The following is a 22500-nucleotide window of genomic DNA, read 5'->3' as shown; positions in this document are numbered from 1 at the left end:
TAAGTATTATATTATTCTAATAAGCATTATACTATGCTATAAGCATTATGCTCTCATAATAAGCATTATACTATGCTAATAAGCATTATACTATGCTAATAAGCATTATAATATGCTAATAAGCCTTATACTATCGATAGCTAATAAGCATTGTACTATCCTAATCAGTAAAGGGAAATACAGAAAGAAGAGAGTCCACTTAAAAAAATCAATAAACAAATAAATAAATTCTTCTCGTATTTTGATACATTTTTAAAGATTTATTTATCTGTTTATTGATTTTTTTTTCTTTTTTTGATAAGTGGGCTCTCTTTCTGTATTTTCCTATGCTTCCTCTTAACCACTCCTTGAATTTGGTGAGCTTGTTCCATATGAATAGGCTTCACCTACTGAATATAATGATAATAATAATCATAATGATGATGATGATCAGAGACTTAAGGATTATTACTCAAGTCAAAACTCAACGCCGGAGATGTGATGTAAGCCATAAACACACGGGCTGTACTAGTAATTAGATACAGCGCAGAAACTAGGAAACACATGACAATACAGAAAGCACTATACCCAAGAGCAAATACGGACAGACTATACATAACACGAAAAGAAGGAGGGAGAGGACTACTAAGCGTAGAGGACTGAGTCAACATCGAGAGCAGAGCACTGGGGCAAGTAACTGACAATCAGTGAAAACGAGTGGCTCAGGAGTGCATGGGAAGGACTGGTAAAAGTAGACTAAGACCTAGAAGTATACAGACAGGAGAATGACAAGCAGAACGAAAGAATGGCACAACAAGCCCATGCACAGACAGCACATGAGACAGACTAAATAACTGGCCAGTGATGAAACATGGCAATGACTACAGAGGGGAGAACTCAAGAAGGAAACAGAAGGAATGCTAATAGCGGCACAAGATCAGGCCTTAAGAACCAGATATATCCAATGAGCGATAGATGGAAATAACACTTCACCCATATGCAGGAAGTGCAATGTGAAAAACGAGACCATAAACCACATAGCAAGCGAACGTCCGGCACTTGCACAGAACCAGTACAAAAAGAGCCATAATTCAGTAGCAAAAGCCCTCCACTGGAGCCTATGCAAGAAACACCAGCTAGCTTGCAATAATTAGAGGTACGAGCACCAACCTGTGGGAGTGATAGAAGACGATCAGGCAAAGATCCTCTGGAACTATGGTATCAGAACAGATAGGATGATACGTGCCAATAGACCAGACGCGACGTTGACTGACAAAATCAAGAAGAAAGTATCACTCACTGATGTCGCAATACCATTGGACACCAGAGTAGATGAGAAAGAAAGAGGAAAAAATTGGTATCAAGACCTGAAAATAGAAATAAGAAGGATATGAGATATGGAAATTGTATCCATAATCATAGGGACACTGTTATAACTAGTGGCTGAAGTAGCTCCAGGACTCATGCAGAAGAGTGTGCTCCTGGAAACAGCGCACGAAGTAGGAAAAGTGATGGATTCCTAAGGAGGCAGGATGCACCAGGAATCCCACACTATATAAACCACCCAGTCGGATAGGATGACTGTGATAGGCAAAGAAAAAAAAAATAATAATATTATCAACTCAAAGCAATATTCGAGCCCGTTGCTAAGAAGAGAATTGAAAAGAACTAGTAATGGCCTCTCTCGCGTCCTACGAGTGGTCTTTTGTATTTATTAAGAACTTCCCTTCCTGCTCTTTTGAGTTCAGCTGTGCGCATGTCTGTACGAGCTTGGGGGTATTGGCGCGCGCTTGTGTGGGAAGGTGGGGATGGTGCTGGGTCTGGTAAAAAAAAAAGAAAAAAAAAATTGATAAATGAATACCGTTCGTGTGGTAGTACTTGGCATCTCTGTGTATTGCGTATTCGAGGTTACTCGGTACGTTAATTTTTTTGGGGTAGTGGTGGGTGGGGCTGGGGTTGGGGGCCCTTTTCGTTACCTACACTAGAATTTGCCTCTCATGTTTAAAGGCAATTAGCACGCGACACACACATGTATTACACACACACACACACTACACATACATATATATATATATATATATATATATATATATATATATATATATATATATATATTTGTGAGTGGTGCTGATATTAGTATTCCTCCTTTTACTGTCAGAACTTTTAATTGAATAAATAGAATTTGGGTCAAAGGCCAAACACAGGGACCTATGAGGGTGGAAAGTAAAATGGAGGAAGAGACTATGAAAGGAGGTACAGTAAAAGGAACGAAAGGGGTTGCAGCTAGGGACCGGAAGGACGCTGCAAAGAACCTTAAGTAATGTCTATAGTGTAACGCATGAGGCTCACTGACAGCACTACCTCCCCTACGGAGTCAAAACTTTGAAGAAAATCAGCAAAATTAACATTACTAAAATTATAAACTTAAACCACAGGATGCATACGAGTTAAAATCAGCAAAATTAACATTATTTAGAAAAAATAAACTTAAATCGCCAGTCGTATACGAGTTAATAATCGCTTCGAAGACCGGGCTTTTAAAAAGGCAATTCCATACTCTTACGACAGGTTGTAAGTGAGGACGATAACTCTTCTGCCTATAACATAGGTCATGAGACGAAAGAATGAAACTGTATTTCAGGTAATGAATTCTGTCATTTTCCCAGTGGACTGCAGGCAAGGTGAAGTCTGCGTCGATTATTATCCTCGCTTCGAAGTTGCGCGGAAGAGTTGCAATAACAAATAATTCGAAGAGAATATAAACTCAAATATAAGAGACGAATCATGAAGCGGAAAAGTAAATAAGTTGGGGAACACCAAAATTTTACTTTACACGACAAGATAATTATGAGAAGGATTGACAGAGTGGAAGAATAATAATGATAATAATTATAATAAAACCTTGACAAAAAAGTGACTAAAAAAAATAAGTAATAATTCCCATATGTGATGTGTAATACATGAGCATCGTATATATATATATATATATATATATATATATATATATATATATATATATAGTATATAGAAATGCATATATACTATGTATCTATTTATATACATATATTACCTATATATATATCTATATATATATATATATATATATATATATATATATATATATATATATAGATATATATCAAAGTGCGAACTCATAATGAGAGATGCACTTATTAGGTTAGTGGGCAACTTAGTAAAAGGAACACACTTATTGACCTCCGATTTAATGTACAGTGGTGCTCAAATCTCATGCGACATGATTCTTTTTGTATCGTCCAGATTCTCAGACTCAACGTGATGTTGCCAAGTAGTGTTATACTTTTTTTCTAATGTCATACATGTCGAAAAGTTTGTGAATTCACCGCTAGCCCTATTTTCCTTATGGCTATATGAATATGATCCCTTTTATGCATTGGTATAATTCGTAATCTGTGTGATTTGAACTGATTTTCTTTTTTTACGCTGCTAAGTTCAAAGTGCGGTGTGATAAGGTTAGCGGTGCCATCAACGAAAGCACACTTAACATGCTCCTCGGACCGATCAACATAACTACGTCTGCTGCATTATGACAGTAGACCTAATAAGCTCAACAGTCATAACAACATTTTCAAAGTAGGAATATGAATTAAACAAGTTTTTTTGAATGTTGAAGCTTTCGACTGTGTTGAAGCTGCCTGTATGTTGCAAAATGCTTTATAGGCCTAAAAAAATAACTAAGCCTTCTGAGATATACTCTGTTGTTAATAAATTTATTTGTAAAGATTATCTATTTTTTGACGAATACAATAGGAATATGAATTACAGCCAGTTTTCTTTGAATGTTGAAGTTTTAGGCTATGTTTAAGCTGCCTATATGTTGCAAAATGATTTATAGGCCTAAAAGAATAATCTAAGCCTTATGAGATGTAATGTTACTAATGTTTCTATTTGTAGAGATTACCTGTTCTTTGAGGAATAAAAGATGATGATTTTGATTATATGGAGAAGATGACTATTAATCGAAATATCATAAGTATTAATATCAAGGCGTATGGAACACTTGTTTTTCAACTGGTTTAAAATATTATTTTCTTAAACGTCCTCCTTGCTTTTGGTGTATAATTATTCTTTCATAAGGTAACTTGAAGAACAAGAATGTGTTGATAACCTCATTTGCTTTCTGGCCAGAAATTGTTAATAGAGAGATGTGACTGTTAATTGTAAGCTAAAGAAATCTAACACCTAGGCCTAGGGACAATATCTTTGCTTTGAAAAATGAATAATTGCATAGGCGAATATTTGCTAGTATGCCACAATTTTTTTGAATATTTAAGAATTATAACAATTAATTATGTATGAAAATCCAAATATTCCTCTAACACATATAAAGTAAGTGTTTTCAAGATAATTTCATTGTCGTTACTCAGTGTAGACCTACTTATGTTACACCGGGTGGTTGTTGTTGCACCGACACTAATGATAAATGTCACACACGCTCCCCTCACACGTTGATATCGGTGGGCGCATTCTACTCTTGTATATACATATTTACATTTTTTCAGCATTGACGTGTAAAAGCAATCAAATAGGACTATTTTAAATTTTATGTTGGCTTTGGAAGTATTATTAAAGTTATATCAATTTTTTTCGTGTTTCTTTTATTTATTTGAACTGATGCTTGATGACGACTTCATATTGGTCAAATGCTTCAGCGATGTGTGAACGAAAGTTTTGAAAATGTTTCGAAAGAGTTTTTTCTGGAATTTGATACACGTGAGATTTTCTTATAGTTTTGAAATATATGACAGATTTCACTCTTATGAAACATATTATGTCCATATTGTATGCAATAATCGCGTTTCGCATTGTAATAATAGATAAATATGGAGCATGCTAGGTTGCCAGTTAGTGAATTTTGAACGAAATCCTATGGAGTCATGTCGCATGAGATTTGAGCATCACAGTACAGAAAACGGTATTTGCTCGCTGTACCCTCTATCAACCAGGAAGAATTTATCGCTTACTCGGTGAGTGAGCCTACAAATTACTTTGTTGTTGTTTTTGTTCTGGTTGGAGGGGTAGGAAAGCCCTAAGGAAGAACCTAAAAAGATCTGAGAAAAAGGTGTTTAATTTATTTGGTGTACTGAATTTGGACCATGTTTCTGTTCGATTATCTTGTATTTCCACTTTTAACTGAGAGGATATGAACGCATTTAATTTGCGTCCTTTTTATTTGATCCTTGTCGTTAGTGTGAGTAGTACTAAGTATAAGTACTAATTACGAAGACCACTTCGCGTTTAGTTAGGAATATAATGTTTACAACTCCAGTGTGAAGGGAAAATCTTGCACGCGTTCCGAGTAAGCTGGAGGTCGCACCACTCCTCGTTTATTTTATTGAGATTTATAGCTATTACACTCATGATTATAGGTGTATACTTAAGCAAGTACACTTATAACATCTGCTCATCCATTTCTATAACTGTAATTGATCACGTCGTTGTGATTATTATAATCGATGAAATTGACAACCTATTTTTTAATATTATACAGGGTGTCCATAAAGTCCCAGTACCATTCTGAGCAATAAATACTTGTAATGGTACTGGGACTTTATGGACACCCTGTAGATAATGAAGTAACGAGAATTCGAGTAATGGATTATAGTTCATTCGGTATAACGACAGAAAATAATGCCTTTTTATTTCAAGCCTTGGGTTTCACCCTCGGCCCTAATGTGGAGAGTTTTTAATTAATCAACAGGGTGTGCCTTCAAAACGGACTTGAAATGTTCTCGAAGGCGTTTTTCTGCACTATCGAGCACAAACGACCAAGAACAATCGCTGGAACTCGAATTCGTAACCTTTATCAGAACCACTGGGACTTAGCTTAGATTTCAGTCTATGGTTTTCACTCAGATCAGTGGAATATGTCGAGCTTGGGAAAGAAAGATACAGTTTTCTGTTTAAAGCAAATGAAGATTTTGATCAAATCAGTAACATATTCAGTAGCGATAGAGAATTGAAAGTCTCACACAAGAGTAAACTTGGCTCTGATTAGCGGCTGGAACGCGTTGGATTTAATAACTACAACTTTTTATCTAATAGGTAAACTGGAACTGGGATGTGGAACTTAGCCTGGCGCCAAGCATCGAGACTTGTGAGATCATTGAGCTCTGTGGAGTTGAATTGAATTAATTATAGAATCCAGGCCAAAGGCCAAGAAGCACTGACACCTATGAGGTCATTCGGCGCTGAAACAGAAATTGGCAGTAATAAGTTTGATAGGTGTAACAGGAGAAAAACCTCAAAGCAGGTTGGAGGAACGTAAGATGGAAGAAAGAGAATATGAAAGGAATCACAGTAAAAGGAACGAAAATGGTTGCATCTACTGCCGAAGGCACGCTGCCAAAGAACCTTTACTAACGCCTACAGTGCACTGCATGAGGTGCACTGATGGCACTACCTTTCTACGGGGGAGCGCTGTAAAGGAACTGGACAGCCAGAAGGTTAAAAAGGTGTAATAACAGGAGGTAAACCTCGCAGTTGCACATTTAAACAGTTGTTAGAGAGGGTGGAAAGCCCGATGGAATGAAAGGGGTTGGAGCTAGGCGCCAAAAAGACGCTGCAAAGAACCATCAATGCAAACAGATCAGTTCACCGAGATGGGACGTGAGCCTCTCGGAGCCGACAGAGGTTGCTGCTCTCCGCCGCAGACCATTGTTGTTGGTGGTGGAGCAATTTGCCAAAACAGTCAGAGGACGTTCTTGTGTGTGTAACACCTGAAGAGAATAACATTCACGCGGCAAAGGCTCTTGAATGTGAATGACATAAAAAACGGGGGGGGGGGGGGGGGGGTGGGGGGGGGGGGGGGGGGGGGGGGGGGGGGGGGGGGGGGGGGGGATCTTTCTAGCTATACTCTGTTTTTTTCCATCTGTCCGCCCTTGGTGTTTGCGTATGGTAACACTGCGTCCCGGACTTTAGATAGTTACGCTATCTGTAAGTTTTAGGTAAATAAAAGGATATCTGGGCGTACATTTGCAACTGAAAAAGTGTTTTAATAATTTACTGTATGCGAATTACACCGTTAATATTCGAAATAGGGATATTATTATTGTTGAATGTAAGCTGAATGTAACTATCTAAAGCCCGGGACGCAGTGTTACCATACGCAAACACCACACGCTGGTGGACAGATGGAAAAAACCGAGTCTATAGTAGTACCAATCTAAGGTGAGGGTTTTGTTGGGTCGAAAGTCATTTACGTGCGGTGCCAAACTTCCATTCTAAGGAAAATTTTATGGAATATAGGTCGTTGTTATATGCCAAAACTGAAGGGAATTACTCTGAAATATTTGCTAAACATGTTTTTTACGTATACAGTTGTTAATGATCAACATTCTTAAGTTTTTCAATATCATATTTGAGAAACGTGGCAAACATGTTGCCACATCTACAATCTCGATTCTCAGGTCAAGTATCGAAATCTGTATCTGTCAGTCAAGAAGAATATACCTTTCGTTAATCTCTTAAGAATGGTCAAATCTTATAAGCTGGGGTCTTTTATGGTGAAGGTAAGGATTAGCGGATGTAAATATAGTTGGCGCTCAAACACGTGTGTGTTTGTGTGTGATTAAATGCTTAAAAGATGTCTGTTATCTGAACTTTTCTATAAATTGAGAAATTTGGGGCCAAGTGAAAAGTTTCATAGCGAAACTAAACGATTTTAATATGGCAAACCTATCGGAACTTACTAAAGAAGCTCTGGATACTGTGACACCTGAAAATTGGGAAAAGGCCGTAAGACATGCCGAGCAATTGCAAGTGGAAGATGCAGCAAAAAAAGATATCTTGATTGATAAATATATTGATTCATTTATTGTAAGTCTTGACTCTTCTGATGAGGAATCTTCTGATGAGGAGTCCTCTTAAAGCATTCCTCTCTCTCTCTCATCTTTTTACGCTGTTCTGTACTGTTCTCTTTGAAAACCATTGTCAATGCATGCATCACGAGGTTAAATAGTGTATCATTATTATTCTTATTTATTAGATATACGGTATTTATTACTCGAATGTTTCTAAAATAAAGAAATAATTAATGTATGAAATTTATCATATCCATGATTTCCCTTTAGTTTTCTCTCATGTAGGTTGTTAATAAGTTAATTGAAGAATAAAAAGAACTGTTTCATATCTGAAGTTTTAATGCCAATACACACTATCTGAATAAAGGAAAAATAAATTTATACCAGCGAACCTTTCTAAGACAATTAGAGTGGGCATTCCCCTTTCACCAGACTCTGAAAGGAGGATAATCTGTACTGGACAGAGGTTAAGACCTAAGGGTAATGTTTCCCTTGGGTGATTAGTAAGAAATACAGAGCTTTGACTTTGGCCGCTTCTACAAAGAACTTTAAGATATGGCAACGCGTGTTTTCGCTTTTAGACACGCCCAAACCCTCACCTTAGATTGGTACTACTATAGTGACCCCTAAAGGTTTGAAACCCGGTAGTATCCATCTTTGTGGCGTGTTTAGCACAAGCCCGTTGGGAATTACAGTAAAGACATGGACAAGAGACTGCGAATACCATAAAGATAGCGACCTTCAAGAAATATTGTCCTAGATGACGGTCACCAAGAAATATTAGACCTACATAACGACACCCTCCCAGGAATATTAGTCCTACATAACGACCGCGCGCCCCCTCCGCGCGACCGCACTCCCTAGGAATATTAGTGTCCTACATCAACGGACCCCCCGGGGTTCCCCCCGGGTTATTTAGTCCTATATTACCGACCTCCCCCCCCCAAAAAAAACCCCCCCAAAAAAAAAAAAAAGAAATATTAGTAAAAGATGACGGGCCCCCAAGAAATGTTAGTCCTACATAACGACCCCCAAAGAAATATTAGTCCTACATCACGACCCCCAAAGAAATATTAGTCCTACATCACGACCCCCAAGAAATATCATAAATACCATATCGTAAACTTCCTGTATCTTTAACTCAACGCGAAACACCTTTTTCAGACCTTTTTAAGCTTTTCCATAGGGCTTTCTTACCCCCCATCCCAACAAGAAGAAGAACAACAACAATAGAGAAGTTTGTAAGCCTTACTCTCCGAGTAAGATAAAAACCTTCAAGAAATTAAATTTGTAACGAGATGGGAAAACCAAGCAGCTGAAGCAACAAGATAAATAACCCCCTACCAACCCTCCATCTTAATACGAAGGCTATTGAAGTGTCTTGAATTAGATAAAAAAAAAAAAAGAAGGGATAGGATGGTGTATCAAGAAGTAGTCCAGCAGGCATAATCCGATGAAGAAATGTTGAAGACGGGATTATCATATGTAAGCGTTTCATTGACGTCAAACAGCACACAAAGGCATCGTATAATGAGAGAAACGGCCTTCGTAGTCTCACAAGAAAGAAACAAAGAGTTTCCACTCCGTCTATTTGCATACGTCGGCGTGATACGTTTGCTTGATTTACGTCATGTGTTTGTTATGATGCGCTTGGGTAATATATGTACATGTGCCCATGCAGCGGGAGATTCCATACAAGAAGAGCGTCAGGTACGAAGAAGTACTTTGACCATAAAAGGAAAACTATTGTAAATGTATAATAGCTGGGCGGAGTTATAGTGGTGCCTTCAGCGGACCACGAGTGGTTGCACTGCAGAGAGACCACCAAGGGTGTTTGCAGTGACCCTCCGGGCCCTACCTGCGCGCAACCAGGGGGGTGGGGGGTTCCCTACTAGTTCCACTTTTGGATTCTTGTGCTATATTTCTTCTATTTTCAGGGTCTCTTGGATAGCTTTTTCTGCTGTCCAAATACCTCTTTCCAATGTCTTGAGCGCTCAAGGCCAATGCTAGCCAGTGCTTGAGTGGATCACCTTAATAATCTATTAACAGCAGAGGTAGAGGAACAGTTGTTTATCCGAATGGGATCAATTCAGGTTGAATTATGTTTGATCCAGTAAAGAGAAAGTTTGGTAGATAAGTGTTTTGTTCGGTTTATAGTAGTTTGCCCCAGATGAAATGTTCAGATTCCGAGAGATTTCTCAGCTAGAAGAGACAGAACAGTGCGGTTATACATTGCGAGCTGGTAAACACACACACACACACACACATATATATATATATATATATATATATATATATATATATATATATATGCAGACTATACAGGGTGTCTATAAAGTCCCAGTACCATACAAGCATTTATTGCTCAGAATGGTGCTGGGACTTTATGGACACCCCTGTATATATCTATGATATGTATGTATGCATGCATGCGTGGGTGTAGGTACATGTTTTCCAGCACGTAAAATGCAGGTACGTAGTTTTTCTTTTCTCTTTTTCAGCTCAGAAGTCTATTTCAGTTTCAGTTGATTATCTAGAGCAAATTGAAGTCGAAAACATCACACACACACACACACATATATATATGTATATATATAGTATATATATATATACCAATTGCACTACTCCGGAACAAACATAATTTAGCCTAGGGTAAACCATTGATTCTCTACCTAGCTGCTATTACATCAGTTATCCTCTTATGGTCAAAGAATTTTCTTTTAGTATATATATATATATATATATATATATATATATATATATATATATATAGTAATGTAAGTATTTATATGTATACGTATATATGCATTTACATGTATGTATGTATATATATGTATATATATATATATATATATATATATATATATATATATATATATACTCATTCTTTTTCACTCACATGCGTGTATTTTCATATTGACAAATATTAATACCGATCCCCTGCACTCTGAGAATAGATTACGCCTGAAGGGAATTATAATCAGTAGGTGCTTCTGCCCTTGTCAGATCCATTTACGGCATGATATTTGAGAAGTATGAAAAGGGCACGGGTATATAAAATAAATTCATACATAGACGCATTATGTATATTATTTATTAGATATATAGACTAATTATTATATATATATTATATATATATATGTAACATATATATATATATATATATATATCATAATGTATATATATATTATTTATATATTATACCATATATTATTATATATATAAATAAATATATATATATATATATATATACAAATATATATACGCACGCACACACACACACACACACACAACACACACACATATATATATAATATATATATATATATATATATATATATATATATATATATATATATATATATATATATGTATATATGGGTGTGTGTGTATGTAGTACAACAATATAATTATGTGTATATATATATATATACTACAATTTGCATCAGTACGTAACAAGCATAAAATAATACTCAAATCACATCATTCACGAGCATAATTTGAAAAGAACAACACAGAGCCAAAGGGAAAAATCCAGAAGCTTCCAGTTCCATGACGTCACTGATTCCGCCAAACAAAACTTTGTCTCCAGGCGCTGCTGTTGGAACTGGAAGGGTCAACCACCAGTCATCCTTACCTGGAATTTGATGAGTCTCCCGCTCAAGTTGCAACTGAAGTCACCGCCCACCGGGACGGTTGGTCTCTTTATATTAACCGTCAACCAATAGATGCCAGATAGCTTCTTTTTTTATTTTGATTTTCTTATCGCTTGAAGCTAAAACCGGTTAATGTCTGACTCAAGTGGGAAAGGTTTCCATCTGTTCTGTCTGTACACGAATGGTATTTGATCCTTTTGGGTTTATTTTGAAGGATGGGCGTGGAATTACATTCCCCCGCCGCCCTTTGAATAAACTAGTATTTGCAGACTTTGTAATTCTTCCTACCAAAGAAAAGTTTATCGAACAGTGAAATTTTTCTTGCCTTTTCAAGCTGAAACCTACTAGATGCTTTTGATTTGTATTCATTTTCCCACTTTCAATGGTTTCGTCACTTCCGGTTCGAAAACCTAACTTATTATTAAAATAAGTTTTTAAATATTAGACAAATCCGCCGACTCTTTGATATGCAGGTGACCGAATGGCATAAATAGGTATCGCTGCATTTGGCAAAACCGGGCTTTCTCAGTCGTGTCAGGAATAGAACTCGTTTATGCATCAGCTTGAGACAGCGTTATATATTACTATAGTAGATTCACATCAACCGTGCATCTGATGTCTAGGCCCGTCCCTTTCGATGATCCTGATTGGCTGTAGATAAGCCAATCACAGAGCTAGAAACTCTCAGTCTCTCGTGAGAGTTCACAAAGGCAGGATGTACGTTCCACCTCTCCTGACAGATACGTCTTTCAAAAGTATCCTCATGAGAGGTGGAACATACATCCTGCCTATGTGAACTTTCGCGAGAGACTGAGAGTTATCAGCCCTGTGATTGGCTTATCAACAGCCAATCAGGAGCATCGTAAGGGACGGGCCTAGACATCAGATGCACAGCTGATGTGAATCTACTGTAACTTATTAGGAAATGATGGTAGGAAACTAAATGTTTTCGTCAATTTGTATTGTAGCCAATTTGAAGCTTTCCTTCTCCTTAAAGTTATGTAGCCTAAATATTATGTTCATCATGTAGCTTTTTTTTGTTTTCTAAGATGAAAACTATTGTGCCGGCTTTGTCTGTCCGCCTATGCTTTTTTTTCTCTCTGCCCTCAGATCTTCAAAACTACTGAGGCTAGAGGGCTGCCAATTGACATACTGATCATCCACCCTCCCATCATCTAAAATACCAAATTGCAGCTCTCTAGCCGCAATCATTTTTCAAAATTTTATTCAAGCTTAAAGTTAGCCATAATCGTGCGTCTGTCAACGATATAGGCCAGGCCACCACCGGGCCGCGGGTCATACAGCATTTATACCAGGACCACCGAAAGATAGATCTATTTTCGATGTCTTCGGAGCATTTTTTACTTGTTCAGTATTGTTGCCGTCATATTTTGTTTTATTCCCGCGTGCATTAAAATTCAGTATTTAAACTTGACGGGTTTTCTTATGTAGATTTTTGAAGCAGAACTTTCACGGATTCTTTGAACTTTAGTAGCAATCAGTTGTAACAAGGATTTTGCAAATCCTCTCTTTTTACACGTAGTTACTTGGAATTTTAGTATATACAGATATGTATGTAAGTGAAATGAGTATGTATATGCAGTGTATAGGTATGGGTATATATATGTATATACATAGTAAATTCAAGTATGTTGAGCTATCAAGAAATATAAGTATTTAATGATTCTGTACATAAATAATATATATATTATATATGTATTGTATTGTAAAATGCATTTAAAGTGTATTTTTATTAAAAAAAAAATATCTCTATGATTTCCTATAGTTGACATATCACTTTTCCTTATTCGATTCTGGTCTCTCTATTTTTCATTTTCCTTCCGTTCGTACCCTAATTTTGCACATTGCAAACGAAGTCATGAATAATGAGGAAAAAAAACTAAAAGGTCGTACCAGGATGGTCCTGGGTCGTACCATATGAATTCTCGTACGTTTATGAATAATAAGAACAAAAATAAAAATGATCTTACCATATGAAATCTCGTACGCTTATTTCAAATAAGCAAAAATAAAAAGATCGTACCATCTGAATTCTTGTACGTTTATGAATAATAAGAACAAAAATAAATGTGATTTTACCATATTAATTGAGATCTCGTACACTTAAGAATAATGAGAGGAAAAATTAAAAGATCGCACCTTATGAATTCTCGTACGTTTTGGAATACTACTACTACTACTACTACTACTACTACTACTACTACTACTACTACCAATAATAATAATAATAATAATAATAAGATCGTACCATATGAATTCTCGTACATTAAAAAAAATAAAAGATCGTACCATATGAATTCTCGTACGTTTTTTAATAACGAGAACAAAAATAAATGATCGTACCATATTGATTAGCGTACGTTTTTTTTAATAAAATAGAAAAATAAAAAGATCGTACCATATGAATTCTCGTACGTTTTATTAATAACACAGAACAAAAAGAATAAAAAAGATCGTACCATACGAAGTCTCGTTCGTATCTGAATAATGAGAACAAAAATAAAAGATCGTACTATGTGAAGTCTCGTACGTTTTTTTTTTAATAAAGTGAAAAATAAAAAATAAAAAGATAATACCATATGAACTCTCGAGCGTTTATTTAATAAAGAGAACGAAAATTAAACTGTCAATTCATATGAATTCTCGCACTACTTTGAATAATAAGGACAAAAAATGAACAAGAAAAATAGTAAGGTGACGACACACATTTTGACCTTTTGACACAGGTATCCTACGAGGAGGGAATCCTTGGGCTAACGGACACGCCCTGAGCCAATAACTCCCTCAAACGCAGTTGCCAAAAACTAAGAAGGATAAGTGGCTCCCTTCTCATAAATGGAGCGGTGACGTGAATCAACCTGTATCCTGCATATAGTTTTTGTTCTTTAAACAGCTAATTAATAATAATAATTAATAATAATAATAATAATAATAATAATAATAATAATAATAATAATAATAATAGGTCCTGTGGCGGTTATATAAAAATGGAAACACCACTAATAATATAATGCAGATATACCGAGCCACCAGTTCCAGGATCTACGTAGTACATGATCATCTCGTTCAAGTACTCCTGCCATATCAAAAGGTTTCACGTTATTATTAATCTTACGTTTTTTAATAACGTCTTTATATTTTTGTACGGCGTAGCTTTTAATTTTCGAAAACGAGGACACTCATTATCCGGTAATGGTTGTGTTAAAGACCATTTAACCGTCTCCTCAGCGCCTCTCTTCCACAACAAGATAGTGAGTTCATTATTACGAGCGCGCCAAACGCTGTGCTAAGGATTGTCTCCCTGGAACGGATATATCCGCTAAACGTTCTTTTACATGTTAATCGTATTTTAGGGCGTTTTCTATCTTCTTTGGACCCGTGTTTAGGGCATTTCACGTGCATTTCTTGGAACTGAGTGAACGTCAGCTGAAACATACGACCAGAAACTCCGATAGGCCTAGTTCCGTAAAGCCTGCAGTGCGTGGGTGGCGCTGCAGTTTCGAGAATGCGTTTGCCCTAGGCCTAGTATCCATTAGTATGCAGTCCCTCTGTTTGGAGTGAAGAAGCTGCATGTTAAAACTGCTTCTCTGCAGACACGGGTGTACCTATTGTTGTAAACCTCGCCTCCACCAGCGTTTCTAGGAATCATTCAGGCATTAAAACCAAACGCTCGTTTCACTGGAAAGCTCTCCTCAAGTGATACAAGGTAAGACTTTGTTGCATTTCACGCTGATCTGATCAAGAACTGTGTCGTTCATTTTCAGTGGGAAATGCCTTAGGAAGTATACATACCACGTTAATCTCGGAATTCGTAGGACTGTCATGCATATGTAATCATTTTACTGAGAAAGTCTTGAACAGTCCTAATTTTGGAATAGGAATGACTACTTTAGCCTATTAGAAGTTGTCGTTTATTTTTGTGATTAAATTTCTATTTTTTTCTTCTCTTTCTAGAATATTTAATAGTATTGAAGGAAACTCGATAGTTGTTTAGACAATACTAAGAAGTTTACATCTCGGTGCAATAAATGTTTAATGAAAAAAGTAGAAATTTTAACGTTTAATTTTAGGCGTAGACGGCTATAGTAGGAGTACCGCACGTTTGCAAAACTAAATCAATGAATCAGTCAAATGCCGATATAAAAAAAGAACGCTTACAGTTGCCACTAGTTCTTATAGTTAAATACTATATCGCTATATCTAAGGACACTTTACCTTGATGGGTTAACGGTCCGTCCGTACGTGGCTGAGTAGTACTTGATAAAACCTTTAGTAAAACTGTTACGGATTATGCTATGTTTCTTTTGATTTTTTTTTTTAGTTATGCATGAATGTATGTTACAGGCAATGAATATTTGAAAGTTTATTTCTTAATGCAAAAGACATTCTCTTATTCAAGTGTTTCGGTTATTATATATATAATTATATGTCTGGATTCTAAAGTTCGAAAAAGTAAAAAATATGGCCTTGTGGAACTCAAATCCTTCTACAAGCACATACACACCCACATGCATGCATACACGAGAGAGAGAGAGAGAGAGAGAGAGAGAGAGAGAGAGAGAGAGAGAGAGAGAGAGACCGACCTAGTCTCATAGAATACCAGAATGTGCCCGAATCGGGAATATATTATTTATATGTATGTATGCATGTATGTATGTATGTGTGTATGTATGTATGTATGTTTGTATGTATGTATGTTTGTATGCATGTATAAAGATTACTGTGATTTTGTACTTGTGTTGTCAATGGCATAATGTTAATTTATTGTAAGGTATTCTCTGATGGCAAGCTTGCTCACTTCGCATAATGATAACGACCTTATACTAGACTAAATTAAGTCAGGTGATCCCTCAGTTTCACCAAATTATACTAAAAGAGCCTTGGTTATAAGAAACAAGAGTGGGGCCACATGTAGGTCTATTTCACTCCTTGCTCCTTCAAAGAATTTGACGAATTTATTGGACGAACAATTCGAAGCACCGAGTATCCCTACTACTCAATATTTCATTTCAATAACAGCTATGACTGAATAGCAAGCTATTCAAGAAAATGATGAACTTTATTGATAAAATTAAATAAATAAAAAGATCTGCCTTCGTTAATATGGGGCTCATTTGAGACGCAGTTTAACAAGTTCATTAAATACCATTACTGCTTTTTTTTTTCCACTTGGCTGAGTGACTAGTTTTTTATTTTTCTTCTTTTTTCCTCAAGCTAACTGCTGGCTACGCTGTAGTACTGCCCTTGTTAGTTGTCTTATCTTGGCTGGTGTTTCAGCTTCGTCTGATGAAATGTGACTAGTATTCTTTTTTCTCAAGTACACTGCTGGCAGCGCTATGTTACAGACCTTGTTTGCTGTCAAACCCTGTGGCAACATGACTGTGTTCCAGCCGAAGTTTAATTAAACGTGACCATTCTTTCTCTTAGGTAACCGATGGCAGCACTATAGTAGAACCCTTATTTGGTGTCGTGCCTTAAGGCAACACGACTACTATAAAAAATGTTCGACGATTCCTAGCATTCGTTTACGGAGAATTCTAGATTATATTCACCCCCCGGTGTAGTTGCGTAATAGATATTTGCCCAATGATAGTCTTTCCGTTACGTTGACATTATTATTATATTATATTAATGGTGTGGATGTATGCATTGTGTTGTAGCGCACACGAGTATAGCAGTATAGCCTGAAGTAATTTGATTCTGAGATAGTATCAATTTTCTTTTTTATTGAGTTACAGGATTGATTTTGATACCTATTCTTCGAAGGACTCACGCTAGCAGTCCTTTTTTTACACACACACACACACATATAAAGAGAGAGCGCTAGCAGTTGTACCCACCAATTTTCGGGTTCTATTAAAACAGCTGATCACAAAGGAAGCAGTAGTATCATGTCCTTGGCCGTAGCATTGATGAAAAAAAGGCAGCAACATAGCAACTGCTACATCTCCTCAAGTTCAAGTTCAGTCCAGAGACGTCGATTGAGAAGAAGGTAATGTTAAGGGCGTGTGCCGATGACTTTTTTCTTCTTTACCATCCATAGTAGTCGCTTTAGCGAACCTCATAGTTGTCGCCGGCGGGCTAAATTCCTGCGGTCTCTGAGGTTCTTCATTTCAAGGGAGTGTGGGGTTGTCGATTTGGGGACATCCTCCTAGGGACATCCTTCGAAGGACGTGATCTGCTCGGTCCTTCGGCTAACCTCAACCTGATCATTTTAAAACAGTAAAGTAGTATGTTTATTGTGTTTTGCGTGTAACTTGTGGCTTACGTTATGCCTTTATATTTTTTTGGTCACAAAAATACAGATAATCCGGGGAAAATACCTTCCATAATTTTGACCTTTGCTGAAGATAGATTAAACGCTTATTTGATATATATATATATATATATATATATAATATATATATATATATATATATATATATATATATCATTTTTTCTGAAAGGAGATGTAGTTCGAGTGTTCTTGCAAAGATGAGGAGTTGTCAGTGAAATTGCTGTTTCATTATTATTATTATTATTATTATTATTATTATTATTATTATTATTATTAGTTAGTCATTGAGAAGTTACAAAGATTGTTGAATGATTTTGAAAGAGTACCAAGAAACGAATGCAAGACAGTAAGTGAAATGAAGAAATAATTCTGGACTTTTGAGAACAAGGCAGAGCAGGAGACTTACAGATTCGAGCTAGATAGCGCAGCGCCGTAACTACTGCGATACAAGAGGGTAAAAGTGTTTAATAAACGAGATAAAGATTAAAAAATTGCGTCTGGGTAAGAGTACAGACTTGCTGTTGATTGTTCTATTGTGGTAGCGATAGGGAGCGGCTGATACCAAAGCCTTTCGAACATGGTTTTCAAATCTGATTCAGCACTGTATACGTTTATGGATGTATGAATGTATGTATGTATATTTACTCGCAATATGCTAAGTTCTGCCATTACTCAAAACAGTCCCAACATAATCTCTACGCAAATGAGTAAGGGTCTTCATCAAAATTAAAAATTATTAGAGGAATTCATCCACGTTTGCTAAGAATAAAATTTTAAATGCCCCGAGCTTTCCCAAGTTTAACATTAAACGGAGAGAGAGAAGAGAGAGAGAGAGAGAGAGAGAGAGAGAGAGAGAGAGGTAGCCTATAGTTCTCGTAGTCCTTGAATGCTAGAAGTTGTATATGAATTATAAAACAGAGAGAGGTAGCCTATAGCTGTCGTAATCCTTGAATAGTCAAAACCCCAAATGAATGATGAAATATCGTAACATGGAATATAGGAATTGATGAAGGAATAACCCGCCGGCTCCCTTGTTATTTCAAGAACAAGAAAATTGATGAAGGCTTATCCCAGGTGGTACTACGCCAAGGGTCTATCAGGGGGAACGCTCTAGCCTCTAGCCCGCCACGGCTAGCCACAGGTTATTAGGGATATGGGCCTGGCCACCCACTTGATGACAGGCAGAACACCTCTACTGTAGTTCAGATGGTAAGCGTATAGGAGTGGATTGCCTTTCCTCGCTGCAAAATGAAATATATACTTTCACGATGTGTCTGAAGGAAACTTGAAGCTAATTAGAGACCCTTGGCCATGCAGACGTTGCTTTTGTTAATGATGATATTAAGGAAGACTTTATTGAACTTGTGAATAGCCACTGGGCTTGTGAGCTATTTGAGGTAAATGATAATGATAATAAAACTTTATTTTTTTATGGAATTCTTTGTGTTTACGATAATACTGGTTATGTCAGGAGAGTTATGCACTTCCCTTCAGCACAGTACTTGCAAATATACACAATAGAATTTTTCTGACATTGCTTTGCTTTATACGAAGTGGAGGAGGTGCATTACTGACGATAAAAATACCCGAAGGGTACGTGATGGGAAAAAAAGGTTGAAACCCCCCTGCATTAGTGCAGGAAACCGCCCCTAATATAAAAGAATGAAAACAAAATTGCAATTCTGACGCCGATAGAAAGGACTCCTCTTCTTCCCAGCTTTATCCCTATTCGGGGTCGCCGTTTTTAATGAGTCTCTTCCATCTAGAGAAGATTACATGGGTACACGTTCCAATTTGGGATACTGATGTCTCAAGATCTTTAGCAGGCTCGAAGGAGGTTCAGATAAAAGCTCAAAGCTTTGACGTAGAGTAACCCCTAAAAAGTTAAGTATATATCTTAGTTTAACCAGACCACTGAGCTGTTCAACAGATCTTCTAGGGCTGCCCCGATGGATTAGATTATTTTTTACGTGGCTAGAAACCAACTGGTCACCTAGCAACAGGACCTACAGCTTATTGTGGGATCCGAACCTCATTATACCGAGAAATTAATTTCTATCACCAGAAATAAATTCCTCTGATTCCACGTTGGCCGGGCTGAGAATCGAACTTCGGACCACTGGATTGGTGGCCGAGCGCGAAAACCACTCATCCAACGAGGAACTCCTAAAATGACGAGTTTATTTTTAATTCGGATTTTGTGGTAAATACTGAAGTTCGGTTGCCTCTAACCAATTAAAAGTAAAATATTCACTCGTCTTTTTGCCTCTCCTTGTTTTTTTCTGGAACAGTAAAAAGGGCTAAGCAAACGCCTCAGTGGCTGGTCGGTATGGTGTTGGCTTGCCACCTCGGTGGCCGCGAATTCGATTCTCGGGCATTCAACTGAGTAGTTAGAGATGTGTATTTCTGGTGACAAAAGTTCGCTCTCGACGTGGTTCGGAAGTCACGTAAAAGCCGTTGGTCCCGTTGCTGAATAACCACTGGTTCCATGCAACGTAAAAACACCAAACAAACATAAGGGCCAATCTTGATTAAGTATTAGTGCGGTACTTATGTATGTATTTTTCGCTTATTCGGGGACTAAGCCTACAAACTAATTTGTTGCTGTTGTTGTTGTTGAAGGGTGGGTAGGAAATGTCTATGGAAGAGCCTAAAAAGGTCTGAAAAAGGCGTTTCGCGCTGAGCTAAAGATACTGGAATTTTAGGATAAGATATTTATGATTTATTCATTAGAATGAAAATGTAAAAAATAAATAATGCGTATGTTAAACAGTGTAGAACAATTAATTCTAACAAAATATAGCATATTTGAATTTTCGTTGGTGAAACAACGCTCTATTTGACCGTAGATTCTAGCACGTGCCCCGAGTAAGCTGGAGGTTGGATCACGCCTTGTATCATTATAATTGTAGCTGTTACTTCTGTGTTTGTGAATGAGCTGAAATGAAAATTCTCATTGTGATGAGAATTTTCATTTATATAAAAATGACTATTCAGCGTAGCTACAGTACATGAATCTGTAAATCTCAAAGGAAATCTCAAAGCATTACTTACTGTCAGGGAGATGAAACTATTAGTTGTATCTCGGTATGAATGCACTGGGTTCGAAGCTAAAGACAAAAAAACAAGAATGATGCTAAAATCTGTTCGGTGTACCCGAGAAGGATAGTATATCCTGTCAGCGGACAAAAGAGAGAGAGAAAAAAAGAACTGGAAGTTGCGTCTTTTTTTTTTTTTTTTCTTAGTTCTAAAATGGAGGTTAAACAGAAGTCTTTGCTGTGGCCATGTGACGATGCGTCAATTCCGCGGTACTAGTACTTTAACCTTTTAGAGAGAGAAGAGAAGAGAAGGTGGGGGTTGGGGGATGGTGGGAGGAGCGACTTCTCGGGTGTGAGTACCACCGCTTAACCTTGGCGATGTAAATGGCATGCAGATAGGAGTAAATGGCTTGGGGCAAGAACCGTTGTTGAAAATAAGGAGGCAGGTAACCATTGAGTGATGTGGGTTTTCACACGATTGTTATTAAAGTCCTTAAGTGTTGGTAATTCGAAGGCTGTTGTGTTGAATAGGTTGGGCTGAAGTCCTCTTTGACTAAAAAAAAAAAAAGGAAAATTTATTTCGATATTTCGAGCCATTATGAATACGAGCGAAGATTTTTTAGATCGAATTTATACATGGAGAATAGACAGGAGCGGAAACCTCATTTGAATATTAGAATCGTGTAGGAATGAAAGCTTCGTTTGGTTGCTACAATCTGAAACGCCAACTGAATGTAAACATATAAGCGAGTATGATTTCGCGGACTTTCGTTCTGAACCCCGTATAGTCGGGTAATGCCGTCAGTGCACCTCACGTGGTGCGCTGTATGCATTATGAAGGGTCTGCAGCGTCCTTTCGGCCCCTAGCTGCAACCTCTTTCATTCCTTTTACTGTGCCTCCGTTCATATTCTCACTTCCATCTGTTGTTCCAGCCTCTCCGACGACTGTTTCACAGTGCAACTGCTTTGAGGTTTTCCTCCTGTTACTTCTTTCAAATATTCTTACCGTCAATTTCCCTCTCAGGGCTGGATGACCTCATAGGTCCCAGCGCTTGGCCTTTTGCCTTAAAAAAGCTAACTGTAAAAACACAAATTCGATCGAATCTAGTTGAGTTAGATTGACGTCAGTGAGTTGCTTTTGGGTGAAAAGCAAGGTTAGCTAGATATATTTTTCTTTATTTCGTGGGGGTGGTTTGAGGCGGGGAGGGGGCATCCCTATAAAATAAAAAACTTGGGGACACAGAAACCGGAACTGTAGCAGCATCTGGGGGCGGGTGGGCCAACTCTCTGGCCAAAAATAAGTGCACTTGAACTTCAAACGACTGCTAAGCGACATATCGAGATCTAAGAAAATCAGTCTCGTTCGCCCTTGAGGTAGCAACGATTAGCCAGAGCCCACTACAAAGACGCCTGTACTACCAATTTTGAAAGATTTGCTATAATTGCTATAATCTGAGGGAAGTTTGATTTTGTACTGACAAAGAGGTAAGCCTACGTCCCCAAAATTCACCTCCCTCTCTTATATAAGGGCACAAATATATATACATATTTATTATATATATATATATAATATATATATAATATATATATATATATATATATATGCATGCATGCAAAAACACGTACACGCACATATATATGATTACTATAGATTACATTACCCAGGAAATTCATGCAGCCTATGACAA

At 37.2% G+C, this 22500-nt stretch overlaps 2 long non-coding RNA genes across 3 annotated transcripts in view; one reads left to right on the top strand and one right to left on the bottom strand.

Annotated features, from left to right (window-relative positions):
* The window catches only part of LOC135195780 (uncharacterized), a 19384-nt gene extending 7877 nt beyond the window's left edge, over positions 1-11507 (bottom strand). The window contains exon 1 of the long non-coding RNA XR_010310244.1: positions 11458-11507. This is a non-coding gene — a long non-coding RNA (uncharacterized LOC135195780). The remainder of the gene's footprint in view (positions 1-11457) is intronic.
* A 3070-nt stretch (positions 11508-14577) lies between these two features.
* Positions 14578-22500, top strand: part of LOC135195454 (uncharacterized) — a 109755-nt gene continuing 101832 nt past the window's right edge. The window contains exon 1 of one of the 2 annotated variants that reach the window (XR_010310130.1): positions 14578-15203. This is a non-coding gene — a long non-coding RNA (uncharacterized LOC135195454). The remainder of the gene's footprint in view (positions 15204-22500) is intronic. The other variant, XR_010310131.1, reaches the window with a different exon arrangement.

The sequence above is a fragment of the Macrobrachium nipponense genome, chromosome 16 (genome assembly GCF_015104395.2).
Source record: "Macrobrachium nipponense isolate FS-2020 chromosome 16, ASM1510439v2, whole genome shotgun sequence".
In the NCBI taxonomy this organism is placed as follows: domain Eukaryota; kingdom Metazoa; phylum Arthropoda; class Malacostraca; order Decapoda; family Palaemonidae; genus Macrobrachium; species Macrobrachium nipponense.
The sequence above is the reverse complement of the archived record's forward strand: the minus strand, read 5'-3'. Positions and strand labels throughout refer to the sequence as shown.